This window comes from Haemorhous mexicanus, chromosome 11, assembly GCF_027477595.1.
Source record: "Haemorhous mexicanus isolate bHaeMex1 chromosome 11, bHaeMex1.pri, whole genome shotgun sequence".
NCBI lineage: Eukaryota > Metazoa > Chordata > Aves > Passeriformes > Fringillidae > Haemorhous > Haemorhous mexicanus.
The window spans coordinates 23,229,239-23,257,139 of record NC_082351.1 but is presented as its reverse complement, the minus strand read 5'-3'; the positions used below and the strand labels follow the sequence as shown (position 1 = coordinate 23,257,139).

Here is a 27,901-nt window from a genome sequence, read left to right as displayed (position 1 = left end):
GTTCCCTGGCAGGGTGGGCAGCCCTGGCACAGGTGCCCAGAGCAGCTGCCCCTGGATCCCTGGCAGTGCCCAAGGCCAGGCTGGACAGGGCTGGGAGCACCTGGGACAGTGGGAGGTGTCCCTGCCGTGGCAGGGGTGGCACTGGGGGGGATTTAGGGTCCCTTCCAACCCAACCATTCCATGATTCTGTGATTTTACTGACCAAGACCAAGTCACAACCAGACCAAGTGATTGACCCAGGGTCACACAGACCATCTGCAGCAGAGGCAAAACCAGCCCAACATATTCCAGACCAACCCAGGGGTTAACCCCAGCTCATCCTCGCTCTCCCCATCCCTGAGCCATGATTCCAGCACCACAGGACAGAGGCTGGGATTTCAGAGCAGCTCCACTGCGTGTTCAGCACCTCATCCCAAAGGACTCCTCTGCCTCCATCTGAGTAAAGCCATTCACATGCACACCAGCATCTGCACAACTGCTCCCTGGGAGAGAAATCTTCCAAAACATGCCCCCTGCAAGGGGAGAAGCATCTGCCCCCCTCTTTCCTCCTACATGTGTATTTTGCATCTGTAAACCATAAACATATGATAAAAGCACTGCAAGCCCCGGTGGAGCTCGGAGGCAAAACCGATCTGTTTTGCTCTGCCAGTTTGAAAATGGCTTTCTTGATGAAACTCATGAGTCTGCTGGAGACTGAGACACAGATGGATGAGCTGAGCATATGATAAACCTGCTGCATGAGTTTGTAGTTAATTGCCCATCATCTTTTTTGTCTCCCCATAAAACATTTCACGCCCACCTTGCACAGCAAAGGTAACCCGAGTGTCACAAGCCATTTGTCTCCTGAGCCTTCCCTGCTGCACTCCCCGAGCTCTGGGGCTGAGGGAGCCGTGCAGACAAGACAAATCTGCTGAACCCTTCTACAGATGAAGCATGCTGCCTCTTTTATCAAATGATCTCCATTCTCTAATGAGAAGAAACACCTCCCAGAGTCATTTGCATGCTAATATCTTTATTTCTAAAACAATAAGCAGGCTGGGACTCTGTGAGCTGCCAGTCAGCACAGACACTGCATTTCCATGAGCCAGGGGTGGAGAGAGGCCAAGGAACCAGGTCCCCTCCCCCGGGCACAGAGGGGACTTTGGGCTGAGCACAGAGAGGGGTGCAGGTCAAGAATCATTCCCTGGTGGGGAGCCCATCACTGCTGGGCTGTGCAGGGCCAGGAGCTGGACTTGGTGATCCCTGGGAGTTCCTTCTGACTCAGGGTGTTCACAGAATCTCACACTGCTCTGGGGTGGAAGGGACATTAAAAATCCCATCCCACTCCTGCCACGGTAGGGACACCTCCCACTGTCCCAGGCTGCTCCAGCCCCAGTGTCCAGCCTGGCCTTGGGCACTGCCAGGGATCCAGGGGCACCACAGCTGCTCTGGGCACCTGTGCCAGGCCTGCCCACCTTCACAGGGAAGGATTTAATCCCAGCATTTAATCTAAACCTACCACTGAGCTTTAACCCATTCCTCCTTTCCTGTCACTCCACACTTTGTCAGAAGTCCCTCTCCATCTTTCCTGGATTTCTCCACTCTCCCTTGAACCATGTTTTACATCCTGCCCTGCCCTCGGAGCTGCTGCAGGTGCCAGGCAGGGGGGCTGGCACTGCAGGTGCCAGAGCTGCCCACACACCCCTGCATTCCTCTCTTTCTCCTTTAGTTCCACTGGGGACAAAGCAGGAGCAGGTCATTTCAGGGCAGCAGCGAGAAAGACAAAGCACTGCCAAGCACCAGCTCTAAACCTGCCCTCAGAAGCTCTCCTGGTGTTTTGCTGCTCCCTGCCACAGCTCAGGGGCACACACTGTCACTCTGCCGTGGTGCTGGGACTTGTCCTGCCTCCCAACATCCCTGCTCATCTGAGCTGAGTGATTCTGCTGGGCAGCACTCACTGAGCAAAGGGAAAGGGGCAGAAAAGAAACCTTCCTCGCACTGAGTCAGTTCAGAGCAGATGGGAGCCTCTCCTCCAGCAGAGCAGAGTGCCCAGCAGGCCCTCTGGAAAGCCCTAAACCCTCCAGGGCTGGCAGAGCTCCCCAGGACCCTTCTCCTCACCAACGGAGCCTCGTTGGGGAAGGAGCAAAGCCCAATGGGCAGTTAAGGGAAGGAGCCCCAGTGTCCCCAGCCTGCTCCCAGCTCATGGCCCTGAGTGACAGGATTTCCATCCCAGCAGAGAGATGCTCCCTGCTCCCCTCAGGGCACAGACTGGCTTTCCCTGCCCGGAGCAGCAGAGAGCAGAGGAGCTGCCAGCACAGGGCTCCTTGCTCTTGAAAAGCTGCTGGGAACAAGGAGGACTCTGCTGAACACCTAATTTTGGAATTTGCTGAACAGCAGCAGAAATGGCTCAGGGAAGAAGAACGAGCTCTTCCAACATCACCGTGCAGCCTCTGCTGAGGCACTAACCACCACACAGACAACAGAAGTGGGATTTGTCCTACTGGGTCCTGCATTTATGATACTGTTAACCTGGATTTGTTCTCTTGGGTCCTGCATTTATGATATTGTTAACCTGGATTTGTTCTCTTGGGTCCTGCATTTATGATATTGTTAACCTGGATTTGTTCTCTTGGGTCCTGCATTTACAATATTGGTTCTATTTTGTTGTGTTGGCAGCTCTCCAGAGGGACTCCCACAAAGTCTTCACCCTGCTAATGAAGCTGGTGTTTTTTATAGCTGTGCATGCAGACACATTTGGTTGATTTTGGTTATGGGTTTGTGTCCTTACAGCTCCCAGTACATGAAAACTGCCTGTTTGCACTGCCCCATTGGAAATCTCACCTCTTTTTTTTAGCCTAAAACATAGTTTCACTCTATGAAAATATAAGAATATTATACAAAGGTAAATATTGTATTTCTCTAAGAGTATGACTGTTGTAAGCACTTGAGAAGTGATGGAAATTATAAAACCACTCCTGTCCTGATATAAGGCCAAGAATGGAAATAATCTTGTTAGCAAGGAATTAGAAAGCCTCTCCCTCTCTCAGGCTTCTGGAAGTGCTTCAGAGATGCCCATTTCTCCCCATGGGCCTGAGGAGAGCCATTCCACAGGCTCTGTTTTTCTTTCTGACTGCATTAAAACAAACACTCAATGAGGGAGTCTTTCCCCATCTCCTTCAAAAGGCTGCCACCATATGGGGGATTGGTTTTAATACAAGGCTCAGTTTGGGGTTTTGCAGGTGGAGCTTGCTGGAGCCTCAGCTCAGCCTCGGGCCAGGAGGGGAGCAGCACAGGGAATGGTGGCACAGAAACAGCTCTGTGTCCCCAAAGGGCTGGGATTACCTTCCCCTTCACAAACCTGCTCTAGTGCTCCACGTGGCATTGCTTTCATTCCTGTCTCACCCACTGGTGTCACACAGCTCTGAGCACCTGGAACTGCAGCATTCCAGCTCTGCTGGAGGTGAAGGACCAATGTCCCTGACTATTCCCTCATCACCTGCTCATGGAAGGCCCTGCCCATGGCAGGGGTGGAACAAGCCCATCTTTAAGGTCTCTTCCAACCCAACCCATTGTGCCACTCAGTTATGCCATGGAAAAAGGAGCTCACCTGCCCAGCAGGAGTGTGAGGATCCCCTGGATCCAGAGGAGTGGCATTCCCAATCCATGGACAGCCGTGGGTGAGCACTGAAAGCTCTTACTCTGAGAATAAACGTGATCCAAGGTAAAACACATTGTCTTTCTCTGGGAATTAAGACAAAGAAAATGAGGGCAGGTGAAATGAGGGAAGCATAAAGCCTTTTGTTACATTAGAATTTCTCCACCAGATCTGACCCTCTTCCACACTGGAGCACATCAGCTGAAGAACTAACCCCAAAATAGTACTTGACTTTGATAAATAAAATAAATCCCCATCTCTCAGTGGAACAGATTAAGCCAGAGGTTCTTCCTATCAAGCTATAAATGTCATGTGAAGATCAAGTTCCCATCTCACAGAAGTGTTTGTTCAACAAAGCACAGCAGGGCCTTCCCAGGGAGCTTAAACAGAGCAAGAACCTGCAAATAATCCTGCTCTCAAATCTCATTCAGGGCAGTGCCACAACCCTTCCCTGGTCCAGACAACCACAGAGCATGCTGAAGGCCAGAGCTGGAGCTGCCCACCTGATTCAGGTCATTGCCAGGAGTTTTTGCCCTGCAGATCTGTGGTGTGTGAGGGTCCCCAGGACCAGGTGGGAGACGAGAATTTGACTCCATGGTCTCAGAAGGCTGATTTATTGTTTTATGATATTATATTAAAAGAATGCTATACTGAAACTATACTATAGAAGGAGAAAGGAGACATCAGAAGGCTGGAAAGGAATGATCCTGAAAGCTCATGACTGACTCAGAGTCTGACCCAGCTGATGGTGATTGGTCATTAATTAAAAACAATTCCCATGGAACCAATCAAGGCTGCACCTGTTGGTAAACGATCTCCAGACCACATCCCAAGCAATCAGATAATCATTCTTTTCATTCTTTTCTGAGGCCTCTCAGCTTCCCAGGAGAACTCTTGGTGAAGGGGTTTTTCAGACAATATCACAGTAACACAGATCACACCTGTCTGTGCAGGGCAAACCCTGGGGCTCTGGGCACCTCTGGGTTGGCAGAGCGTGGATTTGGAACAAGAATTGCACTGAGCAAAAGTGTCAGTAACCCAGACTTGGCAGTGCCAGACCAGCAGCTCTTTTGCAAAGCAAGAATCCATGAGTTTTTCCACACAGGCACCCCCCTGGATAGGGAGGGATTTATGAGGGAGCACAGCCTTTGGGAATGCAATTCTCTCTTGGCTACCATTCTCCCAAGAGTCACTCCAATGCTCAGAGAGGGATGAGGAACGTGAACAAATACAGGACCTGGCCTCACAGGGAGGAACAAGGGGGCTCACATCACCCCTGGGTCAGCCCTGGAGCTATTCTGGACGCAGAGTGACCACACCAGGATAAAAATGATGGCTTAATCTGAGAAATTCACTCCTTGGGCCATAATGAAGTGAATGGGAAGGTATTTTTCCCTGGCCTTTTCTTGGCCCAGCAAACTGTTTGAAATAAAGTGTCACAGCTCTTCCTGGGGATCCCTCTTGCTCTAAATACATCTTGGAGGAGATATTTCTGGGATTGTAAGGAAAAGCATTTCCTGTCCTCTGTAACTGATGTCTGCTGATCCCCACAGCTGAGAACACGGCCCTGCTCTCCCTCATCTCCTTCCCTGCCACACACAGCTGGATGTTTCAGTCCACAGCAGAACCTGCCTGGCCCTCTCAAACCTCAGGGGGCATCACTGGGATCTTTATTAGATTCCTGTAGTGCCCCTGGATTTTACCAACAATGATATCCCAGCCTGAGGTTCTGCTTGCCTCATAAAGTCAAAGTTTTTTTTCACAGCAGATGTGGAGTTTGTGTGCAGTCCTACTCTGGAATAGAAGACAATAAAAGTAATAAATTCAATGTATTCAGCTCATTTTACCTGGATCTGGCTCCAGCAGTTCCCTTAAAGCCTGGTGCTGTTGGAACACTCTGCTGATGCCTCCACTGCAGCCAGGGGGTAAAAAAGGAGGTGCAGACAAGGAAAAGAGGTGTTTTCCCAGCCCAAGGAACGAGCTGAGTGTGCCCAGCTCCGTGCTGAACTCCAGCAGCTCGGGCACAGAGCTGTAAAACACTCGGGCTGCACAAACTCCTGCCTTGTCCTCACACACAAAGGAGGATTTCACCACGGAGCAGCTGCTGATGCCAAGGAAACTGAGAAGATAAGGAGTGAGAGGAAAAGTTATTACATTTAAAATGTTATCATTAGCACCAAGAGGTTTAAAAGAACCATCATAAATATTGCCTGCCACGTTCCCTTCCCTCTGCCATGGAAGCAGCAAATGTTCCGGCTGCTCCTGGTGGCTGTGGAGCTTAAAGGGGGTTTTATCTCCAGAAGTGTTTATTTCACTCTCCATAAAGTAAAAGGCACCACAGTTTAGAAAGAATGCATTCCCAGCCCTGAGTATTATGGGGAACCCATTATTTTTATTGCTGCTGTGTAAAGGATATTTCATATTTAGGGAAGGGAGCTGTTCCCAGATAAATAAGGAGGCAGGAGCTGCATTACAGCCTTGGTGCAAAATACCCATCCAATTATGAGCCAGGCCATGCAGGAGTACATTGTACCTGCTCCCACAAGTTTTATAGCCCTGAGAACAATCCCTTATTTGCATGTGCAATTACTGCAGTTGCATTTGCAATTACATCAATTGTCCAATTACATCAGCTGTGTTTCCAATGAGCTAAAAGGGGAAAAAAAAAAAATCAAGCACTCATTGCTCTTTGCTGTAATAAAAATGTGATTTGCATTCACAGAAAAAAAAGATTTCTGTTTGCTGGGAGATGAAATTAGACTACCTTGGGGTACTTTGCTTTTCTTGCATGAAGCCTAAGTATTTCTGTGATATTAAAAAAGGTTGGAGCTGTTTGATAACTGGAGACTGCACAGTAATTTCTTCTCTTGGGCCACTGTAATTACTGTGCAGTTTTCCATTGTCATCAGAGAAATTATTTTACATTTAGAATTAATAGGACACAGTCTCGGGGCAGATCCCTTAAAGCTTTCTTTTCCTAATAACTTAGATCATTAGGAGTCACATATATTCCATTTCTCAGAAATGTGCAAATGAAAGAAGGCTGAATTCCAAGCCAGAATTCTCTTTCCAGCATTACCAGCATCTGCCCTTTCTAATAACTCCACAGGTGGTAGGAAATCCCTTAATCTGCTCCTCACCAATTTCCACGTGTGAAATGAGAGCTTCTGAAAGTGCAGCAACAATCAGAAAAATACAGAAATGGAATCCTGGATTTTTTAAGGGTATGGAGCATTTCCAGGATTTTCAGCTCTTACTTTAACAGTTTAGGAATAGAAAGTTTTGCTTATTTTCTTCAGTGCTGCATGAAGGCTGTGATTTTCCCTGTGCTGAGAATTTGGGCATCAGCAGAGAGGAATTTCAGGGAGATGTTCCCAAACCTCTCCCCATCCTCACGTTGAGGTTGTGCAGGGGACAGGGGGAGCTGGGTGCTGCAGGGCCACCCTGGTCCCTGGAAATCCCTTCATTTTGGGCTGCTTTGTGGTTTTGCTAAGCCCATGACCAACTGATGCCCCTCAGCCCTGAGCAGATGGAGGTGACATGTCCAGATGTGGCCAAGCCACCACCCACGTGCCCTCAACCTGGATCTCCATGAAGAATTTCCAGCAGGGGATGCTGGAACCCCTGTGCAGGTCCTGCTCCCACACCTGCAGGGATGAAATCCCTCCAGCCCCACATTAAGTTTAAAGGTGAAAGCAGAAAATAAATCTGTTTTGGTGGATGAATGTTGCACCTGGAGAAAGCAGAGCCTGCTCTCTCCTGAACAAAACAGCAACAAAACCAACCCAGCACCTGATTTGCTTTTCCTCTCCTCAGAAACAGATGGAATAACTCTGGGGAAGGGAAGAGCTGGCTGAGGGTGTCATCTGTGTGTCAGCTAAATTCGGGTTCCTGCTAGATCAGCCTAACCAGGGCAGACAGGCTCTCTCTGCTGCCTCTACACCTCCAGCTAGGGAAATAAGAAAGGTGCTTTGGCACTGCCAGATCCTTCCCAGGCTTTGCCTCTTTCAGGCAAATACACATTAATTAAAAAGGCCTGGAAAACTGACTCTTGCAAACACTAGAAAAACTTCTTTAATTGTCCCTTCAGGTCCAAAATTAAACAAATACCTCTGTCAGTGAGGAACAAAAGTGGAAAGTGTTGAACTGTCAGATGCTCAGTTTTAACCTGGTCAGAGGTGACAGTCTCTGGCTCAGGGGTCTCCTCCTCCTGCACAGTGTTTATCTGGTATTGTTTTAATGCATTTTTACCTTTCATATTTGCTGCTTTCAGCTGTATTTTTCTCTTTCCATTACAGAACAGCACACACTGAAGTTAAACAGAAGGCAGCAGCAAGAACAGGTTTGTGACCAGAGCTCAGCTGTTTCCATCCAAAGCTGTCCCCTCTCCCCTCACCCAGCAGACACCTCAAGCAGCTCTGGTCTAGAGAGCTCCTTCAAACCATGAATTAGACCTTGGGGGGAAGTTTTTCACTGGTGAAAGTGAAAATGTTTTACTTCCTTTGCAATAACTTTCCTTTTACTCTGAAGTCAAAAATGGGGGGATGGAACAACTCCCTTGCACTGTGGAGAAACAAGGAGCTCTTGCTCTCAGCTGAGTTCCAGCCCCATAAGTGGAGTTTGGGAGCACTTTAAGTAATTTTGGCACTCCAGCTGTGTTGGAGAGGTTTCCAGAGAACCCTTTATTAGTGGTGAGTGTCCCTGTGGCCTCCTGAGACACTGAGGATGGTGCTTCACACACCAGCGCTGGCCCTGGCACGTGTGGCTCTCTGGAGATTTCAGGGTGCAGCCTCCTCCTTCCCTGAACAGGAAAAACCCTCAGCACAAAAGAGTTAATGCCAGAACATCTTTTGCTTAGTCTGACAAAGGTTCTGAGGAGCAAAACTCAGTTTTTATACCAGAAAAGAGGGTATATATTGGATTTATTTCTGAGAGCAATCGTTTCTCTTGGTGATAACATCCATTCTTGTCTCCAGTCACATTTTGTTTTCATGTGTAATTTGTGTGTAACTGTATATAGGGCTGAGACTGCAAACCTAAACAGCAAATGCTATAAATAAAGACCTTCACAGAAAAAAGAAATGCAGCAGCAAAGTGCTTTAATTTGTGTTTGCCAGTTCTGGGAACAATTGCTGTGGGATGAATGCCTGGCTCTTTCTGTCAGGGAAATTCTGCTATTAATTCCTCAGCCTGAGAACAATTCTCGACTTTGCAAAGAGCTTTGGGGTATCAAAGCTGGGACAGCAGTTTCACAGCAAGCATCCACAAAGGATGGGCCAGCAGAATTGTTGGGTGTTTGCTTGGAAGATGGAAACCCATCCCAGAGCCAGACCCAGTCATGGCAAACATGGTAAAGATCACCTGAAATTCATTAACATCTGGCTGAACAATATTGTTTTCATTTATTTCCCTTGCCCAACCCTCCTCTCCCCTTTTCCCTTCACATCACCAGCTGCTTGCAGCCCTGCAGTTGGGTCCCACACCAGGCCTGTGTTTGAACCCCTCAGACAAATGGGTTAATTGTGCTTTAACTGGCTCCACAGTGACAGGAGACTGCACAGACAGGAGCTCTAGAAACCACTGAGAGCTCCTGGGACAAAACTAAGGCGGTCCTTATTTTAATGTTAAATTGACTTTATGAGCAGCAATATAGAGGGAAGGTATTGAATTAAATAACAAGGCTTATCTAGACATTAAACACTTGGCTTTGAGTGAATTAACTAGATAAATTTAGACCCAGTGTGGGAGAACTGGCCTGCCACATAAACCCACTGTGCAATTTAGGAAACAACCTGGAAAATCAAGAGTTCAATATTAAATGTACAGACTTGTCCAGCACTGAAGATTTCAACACAAATCATGTGGAACATTTATGACTTGGAGGATTTCTTATTTCTGACTCAGTTTCAGCAGCACTAAACGAAGGACTATTTAGTGATGAATTAAACATTTGTAAAAAGGAAGGAGTTTAAAATGCTATGCATTAAGAACTTAAGTTGACCATTCCCTTTTCTTGCCCTCTGCCTTCTGAGCTCTCTTATTGGAAAACCAGATTTCCATTAATAAAATAAATTTATTTCACTCTGCCTGTGGAGCAAGAAAAAAGCTTTGTGCAACTCCCAGCTGTGGCTTTGAGATATTGCTGCTCCCCAGTTCTTGGCAACTTCTCCCCCTTATTAACATGCCTATTTTTATAATATTTTAATAATATTTTTATGGTGTCTCAGTGTCACAGTGCTCACTGGGTGCCCTGCAGAGGTTTGGTGAGCTCTGTTGCATTTGTAGCTTCTTTTCTCACATTTTTGATCCTCCGAGCTGCTCGAGGTCATCCCTGAGCACAGAGAGCTGAGATTGTTTGCCAAAAATAAATATCAGCAAGAACTGCAGAGACACCCATGGATCTCAGGGGAAAGGGAGGCCTGGTTATTCAGTGTACAGCCCACAGGGGCAAAGGTGGACACACAGCAGCCAACCCACGTCCTTCCCAAACCTTCCCTTCACCAGCTGGCACTGAATAAATTTCCAGGCAAATCCCAGTAAAAATTATGGAAATTGCTTCTCCTACTACAGCACAAGGAGAATGCAAAGCCTGTGTTGTCCCATCCAACTGGTAGTGACAACTTCAGCACCCAAAAATAAGTTGTGAGAAAGGAGGGAAAGGAGGAGCCATCTGAGCTGACTTACGTGAGTGCTTTTTCTGGCTTGGAACAGGAATTATTGCCAGCAAACCCCCACACTCTGACAGCCAAGGCCACGACAACCTGCAAAACAAAGCACAGTGACACAGATTGAAGTTTCCTAAAAATCTCTGAAGGAAAAAATTGTGGCACGTCCACTGGCCCAAATGAAATTTTGCTCCTGTCCTTCGTCCAACAATCAGGTGTTTGTATCACCTCAGGACTCCGAGCACACACGATGAGAGGCAAAGTGCAATAAAACTGATTTCCCATCTTTACCTGGAGCTCTTTGTCATTCTTTTTGCTGGGTTTGAAAGCAGAACTGAGCTGTGTTTGTTCAGCACCACCACCCCGTCACCTTCACTGTCAAATCCAGTCACTCCTGACAGATGTAGGACAGCCACCTCTCCCAGGAATCCTCTCACAAACAGAGAGATCAGAAACACTCAGAGTGGTTCATTTGCCTTTTTTTGGCAGGGCATTGCTGCTTTTCCCCTCCTTTAAATCAGCACTTTGCTCCCCCCAGTCTCTGTGCTTTGACAGCACTGCTTCATTCAGCAAAACCCCCAAGCCCCCCTTGCTTCCCTGGGATCTGCAACTTAACAACACATATGCAAATGAAATTAGTGCTGGCAAAAATAATTATAGCTCCTCATGGGAGGATTAATAACTGAAGCCTGCCCTGCTTAAGCTGGGGTTTAATTCTGTTATAGGCACTAGAAGAAGTTAATTCTGCGTTCAGTGTTGTGTGTGGCAGTTTAGAGGTGTTGAGTGAATGTAGAGGTAATTAAGTGGAGGGGAGGGGGATGTGATACATCCCTGAGTCCTGGACAGAGAAAATCATGGAATCACAGAAAGGCTGGCATTGCAAGGCACCCTAAAGACCATTTAGTTCCAACCCCACTCCATGCTCAGGAAATGTTCCACCAGAACAGGTTAATCAGAGCCCCATCCACTACACCACCAAAAATTTTTTAAAAAACAACAAAAATATAAATACATATATATGCAGACACATATAGATACATATATACACATCCAGATCCATATATAATATATAGATATATAGAGAGATATATAAGAATATATTAAAATCCACTAGTGCTCATTGGCAGGTGGATGAGTGAACAGCCCAGCTCTTTTCCCCTGCATCCACCCCCTGCCATCCATCATCTGAAAGGGAACAGGATTGACTGGTTCCCACCAGGTGTAATGATGCTGTATAAACCGTGCCCTCAGGCTGGGAGTATTTAATAAAAGAACAAGCTCCTTTTTATACAACATTTGTGGGAACAAATCAAATTTAGAGCGGGCTGTAAATCCCTCCCTCGTTACAGCCTGGCTCTGCCCTGGCTGGGGAAGAGGCACAGGAAGGACACCCACAAAAAAGCAGGAATCCAGCAGCAATGCACAGGGGGCTGCCCTCCCGTGCCAGGAATTCTCCTCCTTGGGAAGAGCTGGGTGGGAAAGCCCTTCCATCCTTTCTGCCCCCCTCCATCAGCACCGGGACAGGGAGCAGGGCCCCAGCCCGGCCAGGGGCGCAAATCCCAGCTCAGGTGAGCGGCAGGGAAAGCCCCCAGGAGCAGGGATTTAGCACCTTCCAGGCTGAAATCCCCCGGCTTTATCTGCCTGTTTACAGCCCCGATGAGCTGGATTAGCCGAGTGCAAGCCGTGGCTACAACAGCTGCTTTTCACCTAGGATTAGCATAAAAATCAATCAGCCCCCCTTCTGGAGCCAGCACACTCAGACTGGGAGAGCTCCAATGAAAACAACATCCAGGTGGAAAATATGAGAGTTTGATGGAGCCAAGGAACACACGTCCAGGTTGGACGTGACCTGCTGCAGCCGTGTGCTCGCGTTTGTTTAAAATCCACAATTTAGAGCTTGCTCCAGGACTGAAATGAGGCAAAGCTGATGTTATTTGATTAACTTGTAACTTGATTTTAAATTGTTGCACACATTAAGGTTTCCAGTGTTTCACCAGAGATGGTATTTACCACAACAAGCTGCTTTTTTTGCTGTGATATCTCCTGGAAAAACACACTTCATTAGGGGTTAGGACATCTCATTAAAGCCCACAAAAAGGGTCTCAGAAACATCCTCACAAACACTTTTCAGAGTCATTTCAAATCACTGATTTGGGCTTTTCTTTATGGTCAATGTCCGGCTTGAAATAAAGGAAAGAACATCATCACTAATCCAGTAATAAATGAATTTACTGCTATGTAAAGCAGCCAGGTGGATGATAATTTACAAGAGACATTTATACAAATTCCAGTGTCAGAATACTCCATTCTTATGTGCAGCCAGACAATATGATAGAACTGCCAGCTCTCTAAATGGCTGTGATATTGTCTGGCTGCATTTGTGCTGATTTATTGGAAAGCTGCAGAAATGAGAGAATTTGGTTTGAGGCGGAGGCACAACCTGCAGGTGAAGGTCACCAACCCCCAGCCAACCTGACACTGCTCCCAGACTGTGCTCAGCTCGCCCCTGCAGGTGCTCCCAGGCAGCTCTGAGCTGCCACACTGCCCCAGTGCCTGCTGAGCTGTTCCATCTCACCGCCACACATTCCACCTGCAATTACTCCACAGGAAAAGCCAGGCAAAACCCCTTCCCATAACATCAGAACTTCTCTTTTTCCCCCTTTCAGGTAAATCTAAGTTAATTGGCAACTTGCAGGAGTGTCCTTTTAATATTCTAACACCAGCAGTACCTTGGATCATCACAGAAAAATCCATTTTAGCTTCAAATCCGGCGTGTCCCACAGAATTCCTCATTTGCTGCCACAGATACTGCTGGTAATTCACTGTGGGTGTGTGTCAGGTGTCCAGAGATGTTCCTGTGCTCCCACATGGAGAAGACACTGCAGCATTTACTCAATCCTCAAGCAGGAAAATGGGTTCTGATTTAGTTCTTGCTCAGCTGCTTTGGTTCATGCCCCACATTCAGAAAGTCAGCTTTTCCCCTCAGAATAAGATTTACTGCATTTAGACCAAACAGGATTTCATATTAACCCCCTTTCCTGCCTTTGCTTTTTCTTAACTGATTAAATTTAGCATTTCTACTTCTACCTGTTTCATTTAAACACTTCTTACATGCACTTCTTTCCCAAAACACCCAGAATCATGGACTTACCTCAGTTATTCACATTAACCACCACAAATGGAATTATGTACTAGTTTACAACAAGCACCCTTCAGGATCACATTTTCACCCCAAAAAGCAGTAAAATTGTGATATAACCACATACAGCAGCCTCCAGAGGAAAAAAGAGATTTACTGTGTAATCCTGAATTTAGTAATTCTTTCTTAAACAGTGAAACCTTCAGAAGTGTGGGTGATTCTCCCCAATATTCTCAGTTAAATATTGCTAAAAATTCAGCTTTCAGATACTTCAGTGCAGATCCACCACTCCTGCAGCTGTTCCCTGACCAGACTCTGAGGACAAAAAAACCTTGTGGAAGGGACGAGTGCTGAAGCACATGGGTGGCACAGCTGTGAGCTCATTAAATTTTAAAAGTCATTTGAATCAGACACTAAACTCCTGTCTGCAGCTCATTCCACTCCTTAAGCAGGGCCCCAGAACGATGAGAGGAACTTTGATTCTCACTTTTCTAGGCAGGCTGGCTAATGTAGTGTTTGCAGGGACCCCCATGGCAGGGAGGGATGGTGAGGAGGACTCCATGGATGTCAGAGAGCTAATTAATTACTTTATGATACTATATTATTCTATACTATATTACACCATGCTACATTACATCTAAACTGAATCTGCCCAGCACTCAGCTCTGCACACACTGCCCAGAATCTCGTGACTGTCACCCTCAGTCCTGGCACACACACACACACACCTGGCCCTGACAGGCCAGGGAACCAAACTCCATCACTGTGGGGAAACCATCTCCACATTGCATTCTGCTGGGGCACAAACACAGGCACAGCAAGTGAGATAAGAATATTCTTGGGAAGAATTGTGCCTTGCTTTTCTCTGTGAAGAGAAATGTGGGGCTGCACACCTGGCCCTGACAGGCCAGGGAACCAAACTCCATCACTGTGGGGAAACAATCTCCACATTGCATTCTTCTTTGGCACAGCACAGGCACAGCAAATTGTAAGAATTGTTTTTCCTTTCTCTGAGGTTCAGAGAATGTGAAACCCAGAAATATTCTTGGGAAGAGCTGTGCCTTGCTTTTCTCTGTGCAGAGAAACGTGGCACCAGGCTAAGGAGCAGGGGAGAGGGAAGGGGGTGAGGGTGATTAGCCAGGTGCTAAATGAGTTTGTAGGAGCTCCCTGGGGCTCTCTCTGCTCGGGACCAGCCAGTGCTAACAGCAGCAGCAGCCAGGGGAGGACAAGGCTCAGTCTGGCTGCTGTTCCTGCTTCCCCTCCTGGCCAGGCTGCAGGCAGGGAGGAGCACCCCTCGTGCTGCTCACAGCCAGGGAGGCTCCCAGGTGGAAATGTCCTCGGGATGGTGGAGAGCCCTTCCACATCCATGCTGCCCTCCTGCTCTGGGACATCTCAGACCATGGGGAGGCCAGCAGGGAGCAGGGAGAACTCTTCCCATCCCCACATCTGCCAGCCCATCCTCAGATTTCCTGAGAGCTGCTTCCCAGGGCCAGAGGGCAGGGCTGGCTGGGGTATGGGGCAGGAATTGTTCCCTGGCAGGGTGGGCAGCCCTGGCACAGGTGCCCAGAGCAGCTGGGGCTGCCCCTGGATCCCTGGCAGTGCCCAAGGCCAGGCTGGACATTGGGGCTGGAGCAGCCTGGCACAGTGGGAGGTGTCCCTGCCACGGCAGGGGTGGCACTGGGTGATCCTGAAGGTCCCTTCCAGCCCAATCCAGCCTGGGAAGGTTTCCTCCTTGCTCACAGTGACAGAAATGCCAGTCTCCTCCCCGGGGGTCAGCAGACAGTCACAACTCTCTCTTACTTCCCTCCCTTTGAGTCCAGGCCCTCCCCAGACAGCCCAGAGGCTCTGCCAGGTCACTCTGCCCAGGGGGACAATGCCAAGACCCAAGGGCAAGAGGCCAATCAATGACTTGGCACAGGTTTTCCTCAGAGCCAGCTCCTCCTCCAGGCCAGCAGACTCCTTCCAGAGCTAATTGAGCTGGAGGTGTTTCATTTACTCTGCTTTTAGCTGTGATATAAAACTGCTGCAGATTTTGCCAATATCCATTAATGGGAATAACTCCAGAGCTCACTTTAGTCTCAGATATCCAGATTGATCCCTGGACACAAACCCACCAGCTATCTGACAGCACTTCAGAGCTATTGCTTCTTCCTTTTTCCTCCCCCCACAGTACAAAAAAAGTATGTTTTCCTCACTTTATTTTTAAAGATCAAATGTAAAGGAATCTCAGAGCATTTCATTGTCCACCATCAGTAGCCACTACATTTCATTTACTTATTTATCTCCTCACTGTCAAACAAATGCACCTTCACACTTTCCTGCATTTATAAGGACAAACTTAAAATTATTTCCCTCAGTTTTCCACGTGGCCTTTCTCATGGTTAATTTGTTCAGACTTTCAGACAAAAACACCTGCATTTATCTCCTCTGGCCAGGTGGAAGGCACTTATCCAACTATGCATGAAATAAACAAACATACCCATTGCTGCCTGAGGGAAAATGTTCTTTATAACACAACTTCCAAATTGTTGAAGATGCTTGTAAAAAATACTTTAAAAAAAAACCCAACACAATCATGTGATATTTTTGTAATGTAATGTGACCAGCAGGCCAAAAAGCTGACCTGTGGCAGCATCTGATACTGTTTCTAGTGAAAATGGCCTGAACACAATCCCAGGACCATCGAGGCTGGGGAAGACCTCCAAGACCACGGAGTCCCCATCTTGTCACCAGCCCAGAGCACTGAGTGCCATCTCCTGGAGTCCCCAGCCCTGGGGGTGTCCCATCAGTTTGAGACACACATGCTCCACAAGAGCATCATCCTGAATTCCCTGATTCCCCTGGATAGACACACTTGTCAGAGGAGTTTCACACAGTGCTACAGCAGCACGTCCCTGCCATTCTGCTACTGCACTTCTCCCTGGGACAGGGCTAAAACCCACACTCCACTAGGATTTAATGCTACTATTTAATTGCATTAACTTCAAACCTTAACAAAATAGATTTAATGTGGATGTTGCATGGAACTGCAGCAGGGATATAATTGAGGGCTGTTGCCCAGAGAAGCTTCAGCAGCAGAGGGTTATGGTATTTTTACTGCCTTATTAAAACAGCACAGACAGGAACATTTTCAGGGACATCTTGTCACATAAATAACTGGACCATTACTTTCATACATTGTACACTATATAAAATGGTAATAAACCTTCTAAAACAGCTCTGTGTTATAGAAACATATTTGATATTCCATAAAATATTTGGAAGGTCAGGGGAAGCACCTGGGGACCAGGGATGCTGCTGGAGCCAGGAGAGGACATCACACCTGGGAGCAGCTTTAGTTCATAAAGCAGATGAAAACATGACCCTACAGAGAGCAGGGGCTCAGGGTGGGCTCAGCCCAGAATTCTCAGTCATTATTGAACCAGAACATCATTCCTCACCAGATAACATCTATCACAGAAGATATATGAGCCCCAGACAGGTCCAAAATATGTGGTGTGGTTTTCTGGAGTAGCTAAAGAGTAAAACAATTCAAAGTTTGGGCTGTTTCTTGTTTGACTCAGCATGTGAAAGTCATTGTCCTCACTGTGCTCTCCTGAGGAGGGCCATAAATCAGGTATAAAAGCCCACAGTCAGAGCTCCCTCCCAGTGCTGCTGTAATTTACAGAACCCTTGCAAGGCTGTGTGAGGCACTGGGGTTTGATTTAAGAGCTCCCATAACCTGCTGGAGCCACAGAGAAACTCTGGCTGAACTCAGGCCTGTCTGGAAGAACCCCTTCCAAACTGTCCCAAATCCAGCTGGGGCTTCCAGCACCAGAGCCAGCAAAACCATTTTATTCACCAGAGACTTCTTCTGGGATGTGGATTTGAGATTGGGCAAGCACCAAAACCCCACAGTGCTCCCAGCAGGAGGTACTGGGCACTCATTTGTCACCAAGGGCACCTCCTGAAGGCCAGCACTGCTGTGCCAAGTGCTTGGCAACTGCACAGGGACAGGGCAGAAAAATACAACTCTGAATTATTACTGGAATTCACTGTTTCTATTGGTCTCCCTTAATAAGGGAAGGGAACAGCAAGCAGGAAAATTATAGAATAAATCATAGAATGGTTTGGGTTGGAAGGAACTTCAAAGAGCATCTAATTCCAAGCTCTGCCATGGGCAGGGACATCTTCCACTAGACCAGGCTGCTCCAAGCCCCATCCAGCCCAGCCTAAATATCAGCTAGAATATTGAAACCCCAGACATCACATTATAGATGAAATAGAACATTATTATTCTATGATGTCTGAAACCCCAGACATCACTTACCCCCCAGACTGCAACACTTTGCCAAGGAAATTGTGAAATGACTCACTCCAGCCCAGCACAGGCTGTGGTCACTGGGTACTCACTCACTTTGCCTGTGCAGCAGCAATTCCTGCTCCCACCCCTCTGCAGGAGGATCTGCCCCCATGTGGAATCACCACACACAGAAAGGTTTAGAAAAGCACAAAACCCACAGGTTGGGTTTCTTCCCCCCTTGAAAACTGAAGACTGACACAGCCAACTCCAAGGCAAGAAAGGGGAGGGATTGCTTGATTTAAATTGTCCTGTTCTGTGCCTGTGAAAGAAAAAATATTTATATTCATTAATTAGGCAAAACCAGGAGGACAAGAGGGCTCTCTGCACTGGTTGGTAAAAAGCAGTCTCAGCTGCTGGGGTGTTTCAGCAAAATCATCTCTCAGTGGCTGAAACAGAGCTCAACCTTGAGGAGGAAAAGAACATCAGGACCAAGCCCAAATATTACTCCAAAAAAAAGGAAATTTCTTTCCATTACTTTTGAGCCCATTTCTTCCCCAGCAATCATTTGATGGAGAAATTGCTCATGGCTGATGCCAGTGGATTTAAGCTGCAAGTGCTTGGGGTGTCCAGGGCAGGGCCAGGAGTGGGAACTGGATGATCCCTTTGGGTCCCTTCCAACTCAGGATATTCTGTGATATATAAATCTGATATTTAAATCCCTGAATTGCCCAGCTGGGTGCAGAATTCAGGCATTTCACTCCTGCTTCCCCCAGCCAGGAACCCTCAGTGAAGCTGGAAGAATTCTCATTCTGTAGAGACAAACTCCTCACTCCCACTTTCAGAATGCCTGAATGAATTTTATATTTTCTTTAAAACAATAAACAAATATTGAAAAATCCTTTTCTAACATCCCCTTTTATGGTGCTTACAGCTCTCCATCAGCTCCATGGATCCAGGAGCACACCCAGGGGAGGGCAGGGACAGAATTCCTGCTGCTCTCATGGACTCGCTGACTCACTGGTGGAACTGCTGGAGAAGGTAATAAAAGCCAAACACATAATGGCTGCACTGTAGAGAAAATGTTCAGCAATTAAATTAAAATGGAAGATCTTTATATGTGCCACATTTGCATCTTCTCACCAGGCAACTCAAAAAAAACACATAAAGAAGTAAAGGAAATATTTAAAGTTTACTTTACAAAGTGCTGAGAAAAATGAAGTCTTGCATACACGGTTTTATTTATGAAAGTGGAGAAACTAAATGTATTTTTGGATAGGAATTTTAAAAGTGCTAAAATTAGGCATTTAGGCACTGGAAAAGTGTTCCAGAAGTAACACAGCATACCAAGATTATCTACTTAATGAGGTTCCAAAAATAAATTGAATTCAAATGTTGAAGCTTAGGTAAAGTGCATTAAACACTGGTAAATTAATAACATGTAACATGTAAATTACACATGAGTTCTGCCTTCATAGCAAACATACATGGAAAACTTCACCTCAAATGGCCAAAAATTAAAAGCACCTTGAATATTCATCACATCTTCAGATCACACTGGAAAAACTATTTTTCTGCATTATACTCTCATTATAGTCACTAAAATTAATGCATAACTAGCAGAGAGATAAAATATTAGGAAAAGGGAATCTGTAATGTTGTTAGGAATTGTATTAACTAATTCATCCTGACAAGCAACAATTTCACTCTTAAGTCATAACGATTTCAGTTTGAGCTCCCAAATAGCTTCCTGCCACTCTTTATTTCTCATGAGTTAAGTGCTTTTTTGGCCAAATGCTGACATTCCCTTTCACCCTCTTTTACCTTAAAACCAACCCCCGTGGCTGTCACTCTCTGCCTGTGAAAAAATTTGCTCTCCCTCCTTTTTCTAAGCCCTCTTTAACTCCTGGAAGGGGATTTAAGGTCTTAGGTCTCCCCAGAGCCTTCTATTCCCCAGGCAGTCGCAGCCTCACACCTTTAAATCACACAGGTTTCTGACAGAGAAGAATTGCAGATTTATTTAATGTCCTGCAGAAGGTAAATAAAGAAGGGAACACCTTGCAAACACTGCCTGCACTGGCTGAGTTTGTTTAGCCCCAGATCCAGGATGCTGCAGGTGCCAGGGCTGAGGATTAGCACAGCAAAGGACAAGGACAAAGGGTTTGGGCTGAGTTCTGGGACAAACAAACCCAGCTGAGGCCTCAGGGGGAAAAAATGCAAATGAGCAGCTCTGTGCCTAAATATTTGCTTTCAAAACAAATGCTTGCTCAGATTATTCAGGTAATTCAAATTATCAGGGCACTAGCAGAGGGAATTCCTGGAAACTCTGGCTGTCAACTGAAGGAAACAGAGTGGGACACTCAAAGTGGGTTTAAAAGTTCAGCAAAGCTGTACAAACACTGTGTGAGATACAAAGGCTCACAGGCATTAGAAAAGCTGGGTCTGGCTGTGCTGGGCTGTTGCTCTGCATCCCTGAGCTTTGTGCCACACCAGAAAGTTCTCCCTGAGCTGGCCAGGAGCTGAGGCAGCTGGCTGGCCCTCAGGCCTGGCCTTGGCTAAAGGCAGGTCCAAAGCATCCTCCAAATGGGCTGGCAAATCCTGCTGGGGCTGGGGGAAACAACACCCAGGGGCTGCTGGGGACACTGAGTCCCTCATTCCACCCCAGGTAACTGAGCACCCTCCATGGCTTTCCTGAAAACTTAGTCCTGCCAGCACAGAAAGGCTGGAAAGTAGAAATAATATGTAATATTTACTAAAGGCTGCTAAATGCAGAATTAGTGTCAGGGTAATGAGACTTGCAGAAGATAATGATGTCCCTAGTAGATACACCTGCTGCTAGCTCAGAAATATTCCTGGGTTTTATAGGAATCCACTCAATCCAGTGCACACAGAACCTACAGCAAGACAACAACCAGTCCCCTCCTCTTTTGTGCTTAAACAAGGAAAAGTCACCAACTTGCACTGAGACAGAGAAGACTACAAAATCTAAATTCTTGCCATCAGCTCCAGGCCATTCCACTTTGTCCTGTCACTGCAGCACCTTGTGACAGGGCACACTACACTCACACACACAAATATCTATATCACAAAAGTGTCTTTTTCATAATACAGAAATCCCCAACTGCCCAGAAACCAGCTCATAAAATGGGGACATTATTCATTTGTAATATCTTGGAATTTCACTTGATTAAAACACTGCTCTCCTCCCTGTGGAGCTGCTCAGAAATGTGGCTGGGCATTGGACACCCCAGCCCTGAGCCCTGCTGTCCCCTCGGGAAGGGCTTTGGACATTTTATTGCTCAGACTTCTGCAATTGCAGAGCTCTGTGACCCAGCTCAGCCCCCAGCCTTCCCAGGAGTGTTTGCTCAGGGAAAGGAGGGGACAGGATTACAGGGCAGGGTGCAAGGCCTGAGCCCTTCAATCACTCCTTCCAGGGACTGCTGAGGAGTTCCTGAGCTGCTCCTTGGGATGAGCAGCAGCTTCCCAGGGGTCACTGAGCACATCTGAGAGAGAGAGAGGCCCAAGAGTTTTGGAACTCAGCCACTGGGTCAGGCTGAATTTACAGCTGCACGTGCTAGTACTGCCCTGCCCAGTGCAACCAGAGTTTGCCTCTGCAGCTCCAGATGGAGTGTGCCTAATGTGAAGGCTGTACATACATTTTTAACAACTGCTGCAATAGTTACATCCTCTTTTTCAAAGGGATTTGTGCAGAAACGTAGGAGAAATTCCACGTGATTCCACAGACACTTGGGCACTTCTGGAGCTCTGCTGTTGTATCATCATTGATCTCAGCCTTCCACTGTGACATAAAACCTGATCTTGGACATGAATAGCTCTGAGAAATAACAGCAGATCTGAGATTGTGCACATTGTATTTAATATTAAATAAAGCTCAACATTTCCCTCTTTCTTCCTCTGCTGCTTTATGGATCCAATAACCTTTATCTGCATTCCAGATGTCGGGAGAAGAGGAACTGCTGTTTGCAAAGCATTTGCAAATGAAAAGCATTACATAAATGTAAGGTAAGCTATTATTGCTACAGTTCCTTGAAGCTGATAATACCATTACACCCCCAGGGATGCTGGGCAGCCTCTCATAACGAAGTATAATTCAGCACAGTGAATAAAGGAATTATGCAGAAGCAACAGTTTCCTCTTCTCCTTGGACTAACTGCACTCCACGTGGCTTTCTCTGTTCTTCTCAGACACCTGTGCTGCTTCCAGTGGGACACTGTGTTCTGGGAAAACAAGCACTCCTGCAAATATTCAAAATGCAAATGAAAAACCTTTGCTGCTTTAGATTATCCTTTGAAACATGGCATCAGAAGGAAAAAAAAAAAAAAAAAGAAAATTATTTTATGGCTTTAAATTGAAAGAGAGTAACTTTAGTTTGCGTTCATTAAATTAATTGTTCCCTGGGAGGGTGGGCAGGCCCTGGCACAGGGTGCCCAGAGCAGCTGGGGCTGCCCCTGGATCCCTGGAAGTGCCCAAGGCCAGGCTGGACAGGGCTGGGAGCACCTGGGACAGTGGAAGGGAATGGATCCTTTAAAGTCCTTCCCACCCAAAGCAGTCTGGGCTTCTGGGATTATTTGTGGTGACATGTACCCAGCCACGAGTGCAGGGCTGACACACACAGAGCCTGCATCAGCCACAGGCACACAGGGATGCTGGTTTTGAAACATAAGTTAATAAGAGGAAATAAATAAGGATCCAAGAGAAATCAAAAACATTGGATTGCAACAAAAGGGCATCAGTCTGATCTAAATATCCTCAAAGCCAAGCAATCAAACTTGGCCAAGCCTTCCAGCTGATTCTGGGAACCACCAGCTGCCTATAAAGAACCAGCCCCTGAGGGCCCATCAGGAACACGAACATTTAATGAGCTGGCTTTGGGCATTCCCAGCATCATCTTCCAGGGATGAGAACTGCAAACTTCTGCTTCCAGATTACTGCTGTCCAAATGGCTTCTCCCCAGAAACTGTCCAAGCTAAGAGTACTTAACAGAAGTTGATGAAAACTCAAGTGCTGCAGATGCTGGCACCTGGCCTGGCCCCAGGCAGGCTGAGGAGAGCCAAGCTGCTGGACACCCTCAGCATCCCAGCTGGAGCCTGGCCCTGCTGGCTGCCCAGCCACCCCTCTGCCTTCCTGTCTTGTCTTCCAAAAGATGCTGCTGTGGGGTGGGATGCTGGGCAAGGGCTCTTCACATCTCTCAGTGACCACCACAGGTCTCACCTTTGCTGAGGAAGAGATCAGACAAACACATGGATGAGGATTCACCTCCATGCACACAGCCCTGCCTCTGCTCTGCTGGGGCAGAGACTTGTGCTGATGCTGAGTTACAGCAGAGCAAACCTCTGAACTCTGCTGATGGACAGAAGAGTGCCAAAGGCAGCACTGGGATGGGCTTTTTCCCTGGGGATGTCACTAGGGTTATTCCAGCTGGCATGAAGGTAGATTGGAGCAGATTGAAGAGGATTGGAGAGGATTCCATCTACTGCTTTCACTCCCTACTCAGAGATGCTCAGGTGCAGCTCGCCTGGAGCAGGCAGGACCTGCCCTCACTTCCCGGGTGCTGGGTTTCCATTTCCAGGTCCCACAGCACAGCCTCCCTGCCCTGCTGAGCCTGCAGCACGTTTGGGCTCATCAAACCCTTTTGCTGCTGATCCTGCAGCACTTTTGGGCTCAGCAAACCCTTTTGCTGCTGATCCTGCAGCACGTTTGGGCCCAGCAGAGCCCTTTGGTGCTGAGCCTGCAGCAGTTTGGGCCCAGCAGGGCCCTTTGGTGCTGAGCCTGCAGCAGTTTGGGCTCATCAAACCCTTTTGCTGCTGATCCTGCAGCAGTTTGGGCCCAGCAGGGCCCTTTGGTGCCCAGCACGGCCCTTTGGGGCCAATCCTGCAGCTGGTTTGGGTTCATCAGACCCCTTTTGGTGCCGATCCTGCAGCACATTTGGGCCCAGCAGAGCCCCTTGGGGCCCAGCAGAGCCCCTTGGGGCCCAGCAGAGCCCCTTGAGGCCCAGCAGAGCCCCTTGGGGGGCCAGCAGAGCCCCTTGGGGGGCCAGCAGAGCCCCTTGGGGGGCCAGCAGAGCCCTTTGGGGGCCAGCAGAGCCCTTTGGGGGCCAGCAGAGCCCCTTGAGGCCCAGCAGAGCCCCTTGGGGGCCAGCAGAGCCCTTTTGGGGGCCAGCAGAGCCCCTTGAGGCCCAGCAGAGCCCCTTGAGGCCCAGCAGAGCCCTTTTGGGGGCCAGCAGAGCCCCTTGAGGCCCAGCAGAGCCCTTTGGGGGCCCAGCAGAGCCCCTTTGGGGGCCAGCAGAGTCCTTTTGGGGGCCAGCAGAGCCCTTTTGGGGGCCAGCAGAGCCCTTTGGGGGCCAGCAGAGCCCTTTGGGGGGCCAGCAGAGCCCTTTGGGGGGCCAGCAGAGCCCTTTGGGGGGCCAGCAGAGCCCTTTGGGGGGCCAGCAGAGCCCTTTGGGGGCCAGCAGAGCCCTTTTGGGGCCCAGCAGAGCCCTTTTGGGGCCCAGCAGAGCCCTCTGGGGGGCCAGCAGAGCCCCTTTGGGGGGCCAGCAGAGCCCTTTGGGGCCCAGCAGAGCCCCTTGAGGCCCAGCAGAGCCCCTTGAGGCCCAGCAGAGCCCCTTTGGGGGCCAGCAGAGCCCTTTGGGGGCCAGCAGAGCCCCTTGAGGCCCAGCAGAGCCCCTTGAGGCCCAGCAGAGCCCCTTGAGGCCCAGCAGAGCCCCTTGAGGCCCAGCAGAGCCCCTTGAGGCCCAGCACCTTTCCCCGGCGAGGCCAGGCCGTGGCAGTTCAGGCCCTCTGCCTCCCACTGTCACTTCCACTGACGCCTTGCATTTGTTCCTCCATAATCCCGAGTGCCTGTCCCCGGCTGCAGGAAGGGATTTTTATATTTAGGAGGTCTCTGCAGAGATTTATGGCTCTGTTCCCTCGCAGGGCTGGGCCAGCCTCGCTGCACACACAGGCCCCGCTCCAAGCGGAGCTGGTGCGGGCAAGGGACGGCGACAAGGGTTTTACAGCATGAGGTGATGCCTCCAGGAGACACAAATTAGAGATTTAGGAGCCTATTTGGGCAGTATTTCAGCCAGGCCATCCCTCTGCCCAGCCTTCCAAGGGACAAGGACACGATTTAGCATCTCTGGCTCCAGACAAGAGGAGCACAAGGACTGAGAGTTCCTTTTCTGAGCATCCTCACTGTGAGGAGAGGCTGAGGTTGATTTGTTTTCCCATTTTCCTCCTACTAACACAACCTAAACTTTGCCTTAAACAAACTGCAGATTTAACTTTGCCCTAAACAAATACTGCAAGGGACAAAAACTTTCCCTCAGTGCCCTGAGGGCTATAAAGGGAAAAAGGAAGCCAAGCATGCCTGTAAATATATTTGTGACAGACACACAGATTTTCTAACAACATGAACTTTTGGATTTTTTAAACAGTGCCAAGCTCAGAGGCAGAAGGTTACACAGGATTAAAAACACCAGTAAATTCTTTTCCTGCCTTAAGGTCATTGAAACTTGTGCCTGTAGATACATTACACAAAGATTTCTGTAGTAAATGCTCTATTGCCTTTGTCTCCAGCTTGTTTTTCCTTTGCCTTTTTAAGTGCATGAAATAATTTTCAAATCATTAGATACAATAAATTCTTCTAGATGTTTACCACTTCCTTGGAGGTCTGCATCCTTATCTTCCTCCACAATTTTCCTTTATCCAATCTCAAATCTAAATTGTAAAAATAATAACCAGGAAACAACATTAAAATCTCATTGTCTTCTCTGCAAAATCCATGATATTCAACTCAGTTCTCTGTGACCACCTGCTGCTGTACATTTTCCCCACAGAGAAATGACTAGAAGTATTTTTATGAGGATTTTTGGTTTCATAAGAGTAGAACTGCAGAGTAGAAGAGCTCTAGGAGGAACTGCCCCCTAAGATCAGCCCAGCTCTGAGCTGTGCCATCGTTGTACCTGCCCTGCTCCCATGGGACACCTGCCTTGCTCCTCCCACAAACACAGGATGGGAATTGTCTCCAAATGGACCATGTGGATATGGTTCCAGGGCAGCTTTCAGCATGACAAACCTCAGAGAAAACAGCCCCAGGATTCAGAGCTCCCTTGTATAAAATAGATTTCTAAAACCTCTGACGTTCCCTTGAGGGAGGAGAAGTTAAACTGGATTTTCAGCCATAGCAGACAGCAGACTCCTGATCTTTTTACCTCAGGGAATAAAACACCATACCAAGGATGGCAGGAAGAAAAACACAAAGGGATTATTTTCCAGCTCACAAAGCCAATCTGAGACCAGGGCAGTGAGCAGCCAAAGGTGTGGCCAGCAGCAGCCCCTGGTGCAGAGCCCAGCTGGGGGATCCCCCAGGCCTGGGCAGCCCAGCGAGCACAGAGCTGTTTCTCTCAGCATTTTGCTCAGCTGAGATTGGGAGCCACAGAAAGGAGGAGCTGCCTTCCTTCCACAGCTCTTTGGTGGGGCAAAGCACTCCCAACCATAAATCACAGCTCTCCAAACCACCCAGGCACACAGAGTGCTGGGCATCCTTTGCACATCTCAGAATGTTCTCCAAAGGAGCACACAAGGACAGAAGGGAAGGGGCTGTGACAAGGAGAAAGACTTCAGATATATTAAAGAATACCTGAAAAAGCCTGAATATGACACCCCTCCACAGCAGTTATTTTGGGGTATGAAAGACTAACTATTATTTAAATTATGAGAAGTTAAAACCAGATGTCACCAGCCCTAGTCTTTACTGAGGTCAGTATCCATTGGCCTCCACACACACCCCTGTGGCTGCAGCAAACAGGAATTTGGGCTATAAAGGAGTGCACTGGGTTTTTTCAACACAGATTTTCCATTTCATGCCCATTCCATTTTCTGTTACAGAATTATTCCCACAACCACAGAGATCTACCGCATCTAAAAGCACAGCATGCAATCAAATTAATTTTTGGATGTGGAGGAAATCAGGGACTCTTCAGTGCAAATTTCAGAGCTGAGCTCAGTTCTGAGGTGCATAATAAGATTCACAGCACTCCTCCAACAACTCAGATCAAACATTTACTGCAGATGCACTGGAGGCCACGAGGAGACCCAACTGCAGCAGCTCCCCATGCACCTGCACTCCCTCCCTCCAACACCTTTCCATCTCACTGCTGCTGGAGAAAAAGGCCTCATTCATTTCAAATATGTTTATCCTACCTTGCTGCAGGCCAGCCCTCTTCAGGATCTCCTTTCTCCTTGTGGCACCCTGGCTGAATTTTGGAGGTGATCTCTCCCAGCTCCCCTCTCTGGATGCCATCCAGGAGCTCTCCTGTGCCAGCCTTACAGATGTCACCTGCCAGGGGAACACGCTGTGCCAGCCCCTCCTGCTGTTTGCAGATGTTCTCTAAGTGCTCACCAGTGATGAGAACCTGGAAAAATCCAGCAGCAACATCTTGGGATAACGGGTGGATGCAGTTTGCAAACTGCCATCCAAGGTGGATAATGGACTTGGCAAAGCACAAGCTGGAAGGGAGCAGAGTCTTCACACAAAGCAGCTTGGAGGCCATTCAACCATCCCAAAAATGCTGGCCCTGGCACCCGACCTCCTCTGCAGCCAGACAACCCCAGGGGAGCAGCACAGGGGCACCTTGAAGGAAAAGTTCACAACTTCAAGTGAGACCAGCTCCAGTTTTTGAGTTTTTAACAAGAGTTCACGTCTCAGTGCAGAGCTGGGATGACACCCAGCACTCAGTGCCCCCAGGGGAAGCAGCTCAGCCTGGCACAGCACCCACCAGGGCTGGGGATCCAGCTCCAGCTGCACTTCACCGAGTGCATCTCCCACTGTGTCAGTCCCACTTACACCATCACGGTCTGATCATCCCAGGAGAAATCCTGCAGCACCTCTGATGCTCTGCTTCAGCTGCAGGTGCCTGCAGGCCTCAAACTGTGATGTGCTAACTCAGAAACATGGAATCACACACTGCCTTGGGTTGAAAGGGACCTCAAATCTCACCCAGTGCCCCCCCTGCCATGGCAGGGACACCTCCCACTGTCCCAGGCTGCTCCAGCCCCAGTGTCCAACCTGGCCTTGGGCACTGCCAGGGATCCAGGGGCAGCCCCAGCTGCTCTGGGCACCTGTGCCAGGGCTGCCCACCCCGCCAGGGAACAATTCCTTCCTAATAGCCCATCTAAATCTACCCT

The 27,901-nt window shown here is 48.2% G+C and overlaps 1 long non-coding RNA gene across 1 annotated transcript in view; it reads right to left on the bottom strand.

Moving 5' to 3' along the window:
- Positions 1-27,901, bottom strand: part of LOC132332472 (uncharacterized) — a 94,216-nt gene that overhangs the window by 28,119 nt on the left and 38,196 nt on the right. Inside the window, exons 13-16 of the long non-coding RNA XR_009487908.1 lie at positions 26,918-27,129; positions 10,319-10,395; positions 5,482-5,753; positions 3,587-3,720 (exon numbers count right to left, since the gene is read on the bottom strand). This is a non-coding gene — a long non-coding RNA (uncharacterized LOC132332472). The remainder of the gene's footprint in view (positions 1-3,586; positions 3,721-5,481; positions 5,754-10,318; positions 10,396-26,917; positions 27,130-27,901) is intronic.